Raw genomic sequence first — 16,039 nt, 5'->3', positions numbered from 1 at the left:
TCTTGCAGCGCAGGATGTGTTGGTTCGTTCACGATACCCGAATTATTTTTATTATCGTTATTATTGCGGTGTTGCAAGAATGGAATAATTTTCTATTCATACAATCGCTGCCGTATTAACAGTGAGTTTTCCACCTAATGCTACGAAGAATTCCATGAAGGACTTTTTTAGATCAGTTCAGATTGAGTGAGTGAAATTAATCAAACTAAAATTGCATTTTTTTTATGCCATGTCCTTATTCTTACTTTTCGAGGAAGTGAATGTAAAAATTCATCATTAAAATTCCGTTACTAAGAGAGAGAGAGAGAGAGAGAGAGAGAGAGAGAATTATATTTCTGAGAACTGTGAATTTTCCCCATCTGTTCAACAAATTTGTTTAATGATTGTATTCTATTAAAGAAAAATTTCCCCCGTATGTTGATGTTTAGATCTGAACCTTTTTCAGCTAAATATTACAAACATACAATTCTTACTTACTCGCAACACAAACATGAACGAATAAAACGACGAAGAATTTAATTACTGAAGTAACTATTCTCTCTCTCTCTCTCTCTCTCTCTCTCTCAGTTTACCTCGATTCCTGAGTTATGAACATATGGGTTCATGCAAAGGCTACGATGATCATGATTATACTGTTATCATCTTCATCAAGAGGCGTAAGATTAATCTTTTCGTATCTTTAACCTTTCACTCTTCTCCTCCTTTGTTCGTTGCTCGAACTTGTGATAGATGAGCGCCAAAAAAAAAAAAAAATGAAATGATGAAGGGAAGAAAGCCCTCACGTTATGGTTCTAAATGGCTGTAGTCTCGTAGTTCGCATCCTCCGGATATGCTTGGGAAATAGGGAAGTGGGTAATAGATTTAAGGTACAGGAAATCTCCGAAGTGAAGAATGAGACTGATGCTCTTTCAAAAGGTTAGCTCACATAAGAAAACAATAGGAACAAGGTCATTCATGCCATTCCTGCAGAGTACTAAAGTATGAATAGTAAACGAATACCAAATATTATAACACTGATATTCTTGGCGACCATAATAGCAAAAACGTTAATATCACTGACAATAATTATCGCCAGTTTTGCTCATAATAATGGTAAAAGCTAACAATCTGGAAAGATGACAATCCGCTTTCAGAAGACTTTCAAATCTCTTTATGTGAAGAATCCTTGCATCATTGTCAATTCTTTGTATGTGCAGATAAGGATGACCCACTCTTTATTAGTTTAACCAGACCACTGAGCTGATTAACAGCTCTCTTATGGCTGGCCCGAAGGATTAGACATATTTTTACGTGGCTATGAACCAGTTGGTTACCTAGCAAGGGGACCTACAGCCTGTTGTGGAATCCGAACCACATATAAATTACTCTAATTCTCCATTGGCCGGCCGGACACTCGAACTCGGGCGTAGCGTAGTGCTAGCCGAGAACTCTACCGACTCGTCCAACGAGGAACTGAAGACATCTCTAATAAGAATCATAAGGCAGGAGGAATGCTTACTCAGCTGAATAAAGCTGTTTGTTTTTAGTGTATAGTTTATGCGTGGAAACTAAGCTCAAAAGTTAATTTTCTAATGGTTACGCTACTTCCCGTTGTAATTATCGAAAAGAATCTTTCATCTCTTGATCGACCATTAATCCTACATATCCATGGTTTTGTGACTAAGCAAAAACTTACAAAAATGATTGCCTTCTTTAGAACAAACACTCCGTACCTTAGTAAAAGAGAAGCGCCAGTCATCATAACGGAACAAGTAGATAGGTGTTGGCATTAACATCCATACAAAGAGATGAAAGGACTTTAAGGAAGAAATCTAAAGGCTCTGTCTTCTTATGAATATTTAAAAGCCAAAATCAATTATCAGTGAGTTAAGAATCTTTAGTAAAGTTCTCTTAAGATATGTTGGGTCACGGACACGTCCTCACATCCCTTTTTATCATTCTGCCTCGGGGGTATAATAGGAAACTCTTGTTCGATATTGTGACTAAGCTGATGGCACTTTCCCGTGTGACGATCTTTATAGTGGGGTAAAACTCGTCTTGGGAATATCAGATATTCATTACGCGCGTAAATTACTCAGGGTATCATATTTACTTATTAGAGTATGACGACGCAGACCCTCCCGCTAATACACACACACACATTATATTTTATATATATATATATATATATATATATATATATATATATATATATATATATATATATATATATATATATATATATATATATATATATATATATATATATATATATATATATATATATATATATATATGATGAATTTTGTCACATACACCGTGGTATATTTTATATTCACAAACCGTAAGCTACAAATGTCTCTTGATATCAAATTCACTCAACCTTAGGATAAAGTCCGAAGGGGGATTTATAATTGATAAGCGATCCATCACCAAGTGGACTCGAACCACCGAATGGTTGGGGGAATGACGACCTTTCAGTGACGCTACCATTCTACTATCAAGAGAGGCGCTGTGTGTATATACACACATATATATATATATATATATATATATATATATATATATATATGTATGTATGTATGTATGTATGTATGTATGTATGTATGTATACACACGCACACCAACCATTAATCGAAACCGGCCAGGAATTATACCCAAACATTTACTTTTCACGGTGGTTATCAGATATATCTAAATCACGTGTCAGAATGGTTATAATCATACATCTATAACTAAATATAATTGATCATATCAAGAAAACCTATATAGCTATTTCTGTCGTTAGCCAGCTTACTTTTGGTACCATAATAAGAGAGAGAGAGCGAGAGAGAAAGAAATAGCGTTGTTAATTTTTCTGAATGATTTATTCTTGAACATCATTTTGTCTTCTTAACATTTTTCCAAAGATGAACATTAACGAAGGATATATCCGTGAAAAATATCCCTTTTGAAAAATGAGTTAGTGAAAATATAAATCTAATTTCAGTTCCGCATAAAAAACTGTTTAACAGGTGGATTTTATGAAATGATATGTTGGTAGTTCATGACATAAAGTCCAGTATATATATGAAATACGGTTTCTGTGGTCTATTTAAACTTATTTACTACGTATATAAATGATTTCTGATTAATATCCATAGCTAATTTCTGCTCCTGTTATTTACTACGTTTATAAATGATTTCTGCTTAATATCCATAGCTAATTTCTACTACTGTTATTTACTACGTTTATAAATGATTTCTGCTGAATATCCATAGCTAATTTCTACTACTGTTATTTACTACGTTTATAAATGATATCTGCTTCGTATCCATAACTAATTTCCGCTACTCTTATTTACTGCGTTTATAAATGATTTCTGCTTAATATCCATAGCTAATTTCTACTACTGATATTTAGTACGTTTATAAAAGATTTCTGCTTAATATCCATAGCTAATTTCAACTACTGTTATTTACTACGTTTATAAATGATTTCTGCTTAATATCCATAGCTAATTTCTACTACTGTGGTTATGAGGCAGCCAAGGAGGGTAGAATATGGAAAAGAAACGTTTTGTCATAGGGAGAGAGAAGCATATCACAGTAAAATTAACAGCGGAGAAGAAGACAGTCAAGTACACAAGCAGACGCAAATAAAGAAATGCAAATATAAACGAAATCACTTAATATCATACAGAGATAGCATAAGGTCAATGATAGCATATAATGCTCTGCTCTGTGGCTTAACACCGTATTATAATCCGCATCTATGGAATGTCAAGACTTAAAGTGTAGCAGAAAATAGATTTTATTGTTCGTTTTAGCAAGTATTTTTAAATAAACAAAATAGTTCACCATATGGGATTGCCCAGGGAGCACGAGTATTAGCTTAATTAGATATTGATTATTATTATTCTCTCTCTCTCTCTCTCTCTCTCTCTCTCTCTCTCTCTCTCTCTCTCTCTCTCTCTCTCTAAGTTCCTCGTTGGGAGAATGGGTTCCGTTCTCAGCTAGCACTCTGCTGGCCGCGAGTTCGAATCTCCGACCGGCCATTGAAGAATAAGAGGAATATATTTCTGTGATAGAAATTAATTTCTCGCTATAATGTGGTTTGGATTCCACAATAAGCTGTAGGTCCCGTTGCTAAGTAACCTGTTGATTCTTAGCCACGTAAAATAATTCTAATCCTTCGGGCCAGCCCTAGGTGAGTTGTTAATCAACTCAGTGGTCTGGTTAAACTAAGGTATACTTAACTCTCTCTCTCTCTCTCTCTCTCTCTCTCTCCTCTCCACCACGACTTATTTACTGAATTTATAGAAGGAACGAAATCACATGCGCTACTCCAACTTAATAAAGCTATAAAACATAATGTGACAATCATCCATAAATATCTTCGTTAAATAAATAATACTTTTGCAAATAGACGACGAGATGAACAGAGCAAAGACTTAGATAAATGAAAATAATAGCAACAAGGGCAGTGACAAGAAATCAATGGAAAGGGAAGAGGAGAAAAACAATTTTCAACTCTCCGTTTTGATGAATGGGTATACCCCAAGTCTCTCCTCTAAAATTTGCACAAAAGCAAGAAATGAAAAGACAAAAAAGTGTGCATGATAAAGAAACGGACGAAAAAACAGCAAAAAAAAAAAAGCAATGAAATAGAAAAGAAATTGAGCATTCGGTGAATCATCCATCACTTCGTTGCTTCCCCTCTAATTCAAAAAACGAGGACGTGAGGCATATGGCATATGCGTCATAAAACCAAAGACACACACACAGTTATAGATATATACTTATATAACAGCCGAAATAATTTTGTTTCTCTTTTCCTCATGGGAACAATTTATATATATATATATATATATATATATATATATATATATATATATATATATATATATATATATATATATATATATATATATATATATATATATATATATATATATATATATATATATATATATATATATACATACACACACGCATAAGTATACACATATATATACAGTATATATATATATATATATATATATATATATATATTTTATACATATATTATAAGTATACACATATATATACAGTGTTTATATATATATATATATATATATATATATATATATATATATATATATATATATATATATATATATATATGCACGTATGCATAGTCAGTTATGCAACATTCAAAACATGGAAATAAAAAGCATTGAGATTTGTAATGTAGAATATAATATGGTTATGAGATGCGTAATATTGCAACCGAATGTTGTCCAACATATACAGATGTCTGTTAGATAACCAATTTTTACACTCCAGTAATTAGAAAAGCTGAGTACCTGTTTCACGGTAAATGGTAAACTGGTGTCTTTTAGAGAGAGAGAGAAAAAAGAAATTAATATAGGGAGAAGATGAAATGGAAAAAATCTGGAGGAACAGGAAAGAAAAGCAGATTGCATAAATAAATAGCTTTGTACAAAAGGTGAATAGATCTAAGGTAAAAAATGCTCCAGTTTCTAATATAAAAACAGATGTTAAAAGAGCAGTTAAAAATCACGGGAGAGGAGGAGGTATCAGCCCTGTTGCCTCCGCTTTAACAAATGGCATCCAAGCATATCAATTATAAAAAGCTTTTTCAGACCATTACCCGGATTCTTCCTGTTTCTACGGCAGCACCATTTGCCAGAATTTACATTGTGAATTTATAATGAAAATGTTTCCTCTCCAAAAATGAAAAAAATCATAAGCCTGATTTTATAAAGCTGCTATATAGCAACGAGATTTTCCTAACTTCTGAAAGTGCAGAGAAACCACTTCGGTTCAGCATAGAAGCTTGAAAAAATAGTTTCACTTTCCCAGATAACCAGACAGTGGTTTTCGTGTGGTCTTCACAAGAGCATAAAATTTTGTTTGAATTAAGGAAAAAGTTCATAACTACGATTCTCGGAATGAAATTCATAACACGCAAATTGCGTCAGATCTCAAAAATAGAATTCATATGCATTCATCAATTATAATTACCCTTGGGAGTAAGCTATCCCCAACGCAAAGCGAATTCGATATCAAATTATATTTGTAATCAATGTTTATATATACATATATATATATATATATATATATATATATATATATATATATATATATATATATATATTGAAATGTAAATGTTCTGGTTTCTTCATAATGACATCAGCTGACAGGTCTTACAGAACGTTTGTATCTAAGCAAAAGGTGATGGAATAAAATTAGTCCGCAAGATCATCTCATAAACAACAGACCTTAGTTTCATTTACTGCCGCTGGGCTTTATTCGGCAAAAGCAGAGAAGGAACGAAATGCACTGGACCTGTAAACAAGAAACTTGAAGTAATCTGTTGGAAGGATGGCGTTATTAAAGGTTAAGAGAACTCCGAAAGTTAGCTTTAATCATAAACTCGCGAAGTTCGGGACCAGAAATTTGTTGTCCTCTGACAACTGTAAATGACATGTGGCACCGCGGAGCAGTGGTGCAGACACAAGGAGACGAAAGTTGTTTAAACTAGGGCAGCTTTGTTAACCAGTAAAAAACTTATTTTTATGACATATGAAAAGAAACTCGAAATGCGTCTTGAGCACGTTCGGCATTAAAAGAAAAAATATTTATATGCAAATTAAATTAATATCTTACGAGTTACGAAGGTTTACAATGTAGGAAAACACGTGCATGTGCACATGTGCAGGTGCACAAACAGTTACGTGACACCTTGACTAATTAGTAACAGAAAAATTGGAACGTTTCTGAAAGAAATGAGAAAACCTTGTTTTCTGACAGCGAGGAAAATGTTCAGAGTAAGAAAATGGATTGAAAAGGGTGGCTGTTCACGTATGAGCGCAGTTTATCATCAAAGAAAGTCTGATAAACAACTTGTTATGACAGGAAGCATCAATATGGAAGTAGTAATAATAACGGAATTAAGAGAAATCAATGAGATTAACTTTACAAAGAATACAGACATACACGAGCAACAACTTAAGTCACATTTACCAGATTAAGTTGTGTAAAAATTATCAGTAAAGTCACATTTACCAGATTAAGTTATGTAAAAATTATCAGTAAAGTCACATTCACCAGATTAAGTTATGTAAAAATTATCAGTAAAGTCACATTTACCAGATTAAGTTGTGTAAAAATTATCAGTAAAGTCACATTTACCAGATTAAGTTATGTAAAATTATCAGTAAAGTCACATTCACCAGATTAAGTTATGTAAAAATTATCAGTAAAGTCACATTTACCAGATTAAGTTGTGTAAAAATTATCAGTAAAGTCACATTTACCAGATTAAGTTGTGTAAAAATTATCAGTAAAGTCACATTTACCAGATTAAGTTGTGTAAAAATTATCAGTAAAGTCACATTTACCAGATTAAGTTGTGTAAAAATTATCAGTACTAAAAAAGGAAAAGTCAGAATTCATAGGTCAAGTTACAATAAAAAAAAACAACAAAATGTTTAGATAAGTCTGAACCTCGAAGCAGTAGATTACAAGAAAAACTGAAAATATTACTGTAACAAAGAGCATAATTTTTCAAAAATGTTAAAATGCCCTCATGTAACATTAAGAAAAATGGAAAAACTGGGAGTTTTGGGGATTAAAAAATGCGAGATAACAAAAGATAAATCAAATTGCACAAGATGCGAACCTGCATTTCTCAAAAATTTTTGATAAGTCGGGATTACGTCGGATTGAGATCTTTGACTTTCTTTCATGAATTAGCTTATAATCTGTTTGCTTCTGTTTGCATGTTCTTTACAAATAATAATTCCATCGCTTACGATGATGAACACGCAATTATCTCATAAGCATTTGCGTCACTAAAATCTGGAGCGCTGGCCTGAGAGAATATATTTTTGTTTTGGATAAAGGACACCTCTGGAAATGGCGTTTTCAAACCTGAACTTACAATCTGAACAAGAACTCTTCGCTTTTCCATGTTTAAATTGGCTTCATCAGCTATTCACGAGCGTATCATTATAAACCCCATCATTATATCACCTCCTATAAAGAGAGACGTTATCCCCGAAACAAGCTGTCAGCAGGCGGAAGAAAGAGTGGTGATGGAGGATAATAATTTATTGAAGGAGTTGGCCAAACTTTTGCCAGACTCTTCCGGAGGGCCTTCTCGGCTGGTTGTTGTACAAAGCCTTAGGGACTTTGCTTCGGTGTTCCAAAACAAGATTTTTCTCCTTGACGCTCTTGGATTATACTGCTCTAGAAGGCGATAAAAGAGATTTTTCCTTTTCTTTCAAATTATTCTCATATTTTTACTAATTTTTTTTTCCTGACTTCGAAAATGTAGTATTCACCAAGGCGGGTAGCGGAAGTAAACGAAGTTTGGAACACTTCAAAAGTACAATTTTAAATGAGATCCGTTTGTGGTTAGGAAGTTGTAAAGACGGAAAAACTAAAACTATTGTGAGGTATTTACTATATGTCAGTAATACTCGAAATCTTTTGCTAGACACCTTAACCTAAAGTCCATAACACCAACATTTTGAATTGTATGTCTTATAACTTACACACACAACACTTCCTTTTTCCCTTTTATACTTTTATTAATTACTTAATTTCTTAATAAAAGTAAAACTAAAAAAGGGTCTAGAACTGGTAAACGTCCCCGTCAGGTCATCAGGAAGACAAGATACTGTTAATGTGAAGTTGTTCCCACTCAAATTCAGTGATGAATTGAAAATTCAGTAAAGGAAATTAATTTATATGTAATGTATATATAACCTGATTAATCGTAATTATATTACCATTTTTATGATAGATTATAGCTCTTAATCAACGAGCTGTGTTTAAAATATAAAATTTGGGAATATATATAAATATAATCTATGTATGTGTGGTTATATATAATTATATATATGTATAAAACATACATACACACACACACACACACACATATATATATATATATATATATATATATATATATATATATATATATGAATATATATATATATATATATATATATATATATATATATATATATATATATATATATATATATATATATATATATATATATATATATATATATATATATATATATATATATATATATATATATATATGATTAAAATGATGCCTCCGAGAGTATTCCTGCTAGGTGCATTTGCATACTGCCTCCTGCCGGATTATGGCATTCATCTTGAGGAGAAATTTGAATGTGAATATTCACCTGCTGCATACCAAATGCTGCTTTTGTGCGAACTAATTGTGTGATGCTAATATTTCTCTCTCTCTCTCTCTCTCTCTCTCTCTCTCTCTCTCTCTCTCTCTCTCTCTCTCTCTCTCTCTCTCTCTCAATATTTTAACCGTTAAAAAGTCATTACTTCTCTCACTGGAAGTAAAACACGAACTTATATTTTCTTTATCTTGCAATGCACCTTTGGGCGTATAACTCTTGCTATATCCATGTAAGAAATAAACAAAATATTAAACAAAAATTATTATCATACATTTTCATGCTCTTGGAGCATAAAAATACCTATTCCTTTTTCTATTTGAAATTTGATATTATTATGCAAGTTAATCAGAACCCCCCAAAACATTAACTTAACGTAAATGTAAATTTGCTCAAAAGCTGTCACGTCTTTCCATCTCTTCAAAGTTTTAGTGGTTTCTTTTTATCCTTTGAACAACACACACACACACACACACACACACACACACACACACACACACACATATATATATATATATATATATATATATATATATATATATATATATATATATATATAATCATAAATTTTTTTAGCATTCCAAAACTAGTGAATCTCATAATACCATCCTTGAAAAATAAACAGGTTATCAGTGGAAACATTCTTAGTAATATCCTACTCATGCTTTGATAATGTAGGAAAAATGTGAGAGAAAATTTTCTGGTAGAACAATTAAAAATAAAAAGGTTGATCATCTGTGCTAATACACACAACGAGTCAGTTCTGGCAAATTGACATCACAATCCATTGTGACTTGAATCTTTCATGATGAGTTTCTTTTAATCTAAGCCGCTTAGCTCTAAGACCTCAGTATTTATGCACTGCATTTTCCATTTTCAATTAGAAATACATTTAGCAATTTTGAAGAGACATTTATGAAGATGAAAGGGAGATTAAATCAGCAAGTCAGGGTATTTTTGATTTATGATCTTTCGACTCACGTTTACTTTATATTAATTCTATTGTTTATCGTGATGTATGATACAAAGTAATCCTCATATATACATACACATGTATGTATATGTACAGTATATATGTGTATATACATACATATTTGCGCATGTGCATATATCTACAAGGATTATGAAAGGCCTCTTTATTTATTTCCTAACTGGAGTTAAAGGTTTAGAGATAAAGAATTATCCGAACGGTAAGGAAAATAGGGAGGTTAAGAGTTAATGTGGCTATTTAAAATATATATATATATATATATATATATATATATATATATATATATATATATATATATATATGTGTGTGTGTGTGTGTGTGTGTGTGTGTATAGTTAAAGTTAACACTAGGTTCTATATATATATATTATATATATATATATATATATATATATATATATATATATATATATATATATATATACCTAATTTATTTTATCTAGCCATTGTATCCCAAACATAATTGTTAATGATCGTTCAGAAACCTTTTAACTTTCCTAACGCAAGGTCCTACCGACCAGTAATTGATGGTCTGCTTAAGTCGTCGAATTCCTCCAAAATCTGCCGAAGCTCAGTTTGGTATCACAGGATTAGGAAACCAATCAGGCACTGTTAGTGCTGGAGTCCAGATATCGAAAGCGAATGCATATGAATATTGGGTTTGGATGGTCAAAGGATGTAGCGTTTCGAAAGCTCTGTTTAGTCCCATTTGTTTAACTGTATATTCATTGACATCTGAATATTTAAATTTATATATATATATATATATATATATATATATATATATATATATATATATATATATATATATATGTGTGTGTGTGTGTGTGTGTGTGTGTGTGTGTGTGTGTGTGTGTGTGTGTGTGTGGGTGTGGGTGTGTGTGTTTCTGTTTGTGTGTGTGTGTGTATGTTTATTGGTATCATAATCAACTTAGACTTTATTTAGTCATGTTTAGTTTATACGACGTCAATACCAAAGCTAAGTATAGACGAAAAGGAGCACAAATGAAAGATAAAATAAGTTTATCATATTCAGTGAACTGTAATGCGGTAAAGGCAACGTTCGACATCAATAAACGGATTAATTATTTTAGTTTAGTCAGTATATTTGAATTCTTAAGAAAATAACACATACTATGATCCATCGTAATAAAAACTGATTGGTTCTATTAAATACTGGCAAATTTATTCTTATCTTGTTTACTTTAATTGATTGTATCGTAGACGGCCATATTTTTAAAAGATTCACTGTGACAAGACCCTGGCCTTTTTCAAACTCTTGTTATTCACAAACTTACACTGGCAAATATGTGTCGCTCTTTTGCCCATAAATTTCTGCTCCTCTTTAATTAGTTATAACGTAAATCATCCTTTGTTCGATGATGTTTATATTACACCAAAACAGTTTTGCTGGAAACTTATTTTGTCGTATTTTTGGTCGATACGTTATTTCATTATTCACAATAGCTGTATACGAGCAACATTAATAATGGATTTCTATACGACGCGGGGTTATAAATAAAATATGGTACAGAAATGCTAATAAGAATTTACGACGTAAAAAAAAAAAAAAAAACTTTGGAAGGTTCTGCGGGAATCGGTCCTTTGTGCCGAACTGCAAGAATTAGTGAATTATTTATTGTCCTCTTGACCTTGCTGTACATATTAATATAACTCTGCGAATATCAAATCTCTCTCTGTCTTTCTAGCTGTCTGTCTGACGTGCACATACACACACACACACACAAACATGCCTCTAGACGATATAGTATACAAAATCTTGAAAATAACTTTATTCCTTGCGCTTTGTGTTGGGCTTTAAAATAGCACTAGATTTCGTCAATTTTATGTATGTATGTATGTATGTATGTATGTATGTATGTATGTATGTATGTATGTATGTATGTATGTATGTATGTATGTATGTATGTATGTACAGACAGTATTGTTTGAAAGTCCAAAAGCCTTTGAGCTAAGGCGTAATCTTTATGACAATTATGAAATAAAATCACGACCCATAGCATCATCTAAACGTATATTGCTAGACTGATTTATGGACGATGGCACTATTTATCATCCTAACCTTTTATGAGGATCGTACGCTGGGCGAATTAATTCCGCCATCAAGGAGCAGCGCCAGCTGTTGGAACAGCATTAATAATGTGTTTTCTTTCGTATATATTTAAAAAGTTTTTTTCATAAAAATTTCAATTTTTCTTATGTACATATACTGCACTTGAAATTTTTCTTATGGACGTATACTGTGCTAACAATTCCTATTGATAAAATGAGTAATAACTGCTAGATATTTCATATATAATATATATATATATATATATATATATATATATATATATATATATATATATATATATATATATATATATATATATATATATATATATATATATATATATATATATATATATATATATATATATACTGTATATATGTAACGGCCATTTCTGAGCCTATACTTGATTTAAGTCTCTGTTTTATGAACAGAGGTTTGATCTCGCTTATCCCGAGACATTGTGTGATAGCAGTAACGTGAGCCGGCATCATAAGTTATATCTTTCCTAACTAAAATCTAAGGACTACTGGAATGAGATACTAAGTACAAAACTAAAATCCTTTATTGACAAAATCAACGAAAAATAACCTCTTAAAAAATTACGAAGAATGAAATCCAATGTTTCACATAACTATCAGAAAATCTTCTAAGGAAATAATACTCCAAAATCATAAACCCCCCAGTTACAGAAAATAACTCATCTGTCAAAACATGAACACGTCAATCAATTAAAACAGGTCATCTCAAACGTCATACCACTCTCATCCTTGTAGTAGGGAGAGAGGAAAAAGGAATAGGAATGGAGTGGAACAGAAATACCTGTTAAAAAAGAAACGTCACATTAAAAATCATAAAATGTAAAAAAATTGCAGAAATACATCTTCCACTGTCACAGGAGATACCGTGTGTTCACAGTTCTGAAAAACAAAGTCTAAAAACGTATATGAACTCTTACTCACTCCACAAGTCCTCTGGGACAGTCTCCATTGAAAAATCACTCACATCTTCAGACACACAAGAATCGGATCTCACAAGTCCAATTCAAACAACGGTTCCTCCCATTATATTCATTATGTAACGCACGAACGAACGTACTTTTGTATGACATCATTCAAGGTCAAAGTTCAAGACACGCCTCTGTACTTCGAGGCGTCAGCTGAAGTACACGTACACACCATACATTATTAAGAAGCATCTTCAAAAACCGGATTTTGTAACTGGTTCAGCTTCTAGAACGTTCTTTTTGCTGAAAACGCATTTGCCAGCCCGTGTCTTGTCACCAAGGTGGTTTCTTCGACCCTTGTGGTATGCGAATGTTTCAGCAGTTTTCTATCTGCTGCGTGTAGTGAAAATGGACCCTGCGAATAGCTGACCCAATTTTTAAAGGTCACCTGTGAGCCTTTACATATACACACATACATAATCTATTTTTTGTTGATGAGCCTTCTCTAAAAGTATATGAAGCAGCCAGAATGAAAGATGACTACATAAACGCACATACATACAACCTAACCAAAACATGAATCAAATGTTAGAGAGATGAACGAGTACATTAATAAAATAACTTTCAACAGCTGGGACATTGCCTTTAGCCTTTCAAAATACAATCAAAATATTCCCCAAAACCTAACTCTAGACTCACTAGGTAAGCCCATTTCACAATCACTTACAATACTGTAATGTTTCTGATTCACAGCTGTTTCAAATCCTCGTAAACTCATAAAAAATCATACCCTTTCGAACATTACTAAATATATGTTGCTGCGGTGGCGAATATTTGGGAGCGTATGATATCATAAAACGCAATCGTTGTAAATCGTATAATCATTGTCAGATCCGCTGATATTTGAATGAAACTACACTGTGTTTTGTTTGCTCTTTACTTCCTCCTCCAAATACTAGCATTTTTGGAATACTTTTCGCAATTCAGCTTTTGGAGAATTATATAAACGGATTTTCACTACTTGATTTACGAAGATGTCACGCATGGCATTTCACTGTGCATTAACAAACGTTCTGTTTAATTCTTGATGCAATGAGGGACTACCTCTTCTGATATTATATCAAAGAAGAAGAGAAAAAGTTTGTGTCTCCCTTAAAATGGTCGCTGTGTTTAATATTTTCGTGCGTTTATTTCGGTACATTCAATATGGAATATGCTAATCTTTTATGAATTTACTGAATTCTATTAGAATTTTATTAAAATCCTGGCTGCAATATTCAGCCAAAGACAATAAAGGGAAATTTTGCTGAAATGGTGACCTGATATATAACTCGTAATTACTCCGGAAGCCATTTTTCCATCGCTCAGCGCGAACATTCTATTATAATTACTCACGTCCCTCTAAGGCATCAACAGAAAGGGAATGCGTAATGGAGAATAATTTAAGAATTCAATTTATTTGTAATATCTATACACCATGCATATATGACAGCTTTCTCCTACTAAGATGATATTATGTCTTACTAAAATGTGTCGGCGATCTTTTTAGTTGTGACGTCAGTTTGCTGCAGGAAAGCAATCTCTTTTTTTATCTTCACTGTATATATGTATGTATGTATGTATATATGTATATATATATATGTACATATATACGAGTATATACACACAGACATTATATATATATATATATATATATATATATATATATATATATATATATATATATATATATATATATATATATATATATATATATATATATATATATATTTATAAATATTTACGCTGTTCGCCCTCGAACATTTAGGGATAGAAATATCAGCCTGACTTAGACCGGGAAAAGACGTTGTCGATATAGGAGCGTCTTCAGTTCAAACCTTAACGTCCGTTGGAGAACAGGATAGGTAAGTTAGGCCTTCCACCCTATAGGAAAATTTCCCTATCAGCCTTAAGAATAGGTGGTCCTAAGGTCCTTTTTCCTTTCTACCTGTCTCTTGGCGAATGTTTTGAAAACAAGAACGTGGACACCTGGACTGTGACTGTTTTGACCTAGGCCGGTCAGGGAACTACAGAGAGAAACTAGCAAGCTCTCGGGCAGACGTCTGGAAGGTGGCCCTGTCCCCTTTCTTTTTCTATTATCCTATTAGTGAAGTGAAGAAACAATTGCAAAGACCCCTCGGCGGTGTTGGTGTACAACGTTCGTCCTAAGGTAAAGTCGCTTTTTGTTCAAAACTTCGCCCATTCTTTTATCTTTTTTTCTGTATTTCGCATTTCTTTTGTTTCCTCCTTCATCCCCCACTTACTGTATATGTGTTTACGAAGTCTAGATTAAGCCTAATTATTATATTGTTAGCTTCAACCCCGTTATTCCAGTAAAATACCTAGGATTTAGGGTAAGCAAAATCAGGTTAAATCTCGATGCTTTTTGTATGCCTCGCGTCCGAATGTTTGGAAGAACCGTTGCGTTTAAAATCAAATTCATCTCAAATATTCTTTGTTAAGGTTAATAACCCTTAACTGGCGACCTTTGGCTAATTAACGACTGTCTTTGAGGTTAACTTTTGGCTTCAAGTGGCAGGTTACGTGTAATCTTGGTTTGCAGGGCCGTGAAAACTACGTAAATTGAATAATACATGATCAACCAAGACCCTCACACGTAACATTGGCGACCTTGCCAGGATCTAAAGTACATTTTAGAGAAAGAATCTGGAGAAAAGGAAATTAAATTACATTAATTCCAAAAAAAAAAAAATAAAAGTCAGATATCGAACTCCATTTCATTCTTCCAAACAAGGAACGAGGCATAATAATAAGCAGTAAAGAGAATAGTTATAA

This window comes from Macrobrachium rosenbergii, chromosome 27 (genome assembly GCF_040412425.1).
Source record: "Macrobrachium rosenbergii isolate ZJJX-2024 chromosome 27, ASM4041242v1, whole genome shotgun sequence".
NCBI lineage: Eukaryota > Metazoa > Arthropoda > Malacostraca > Decapoda > Palaemonidae > Macrobrachium > Macrobrachium rosenbergii.
This window is presented reverse-complemented; position numbering follows the sequence as displayed.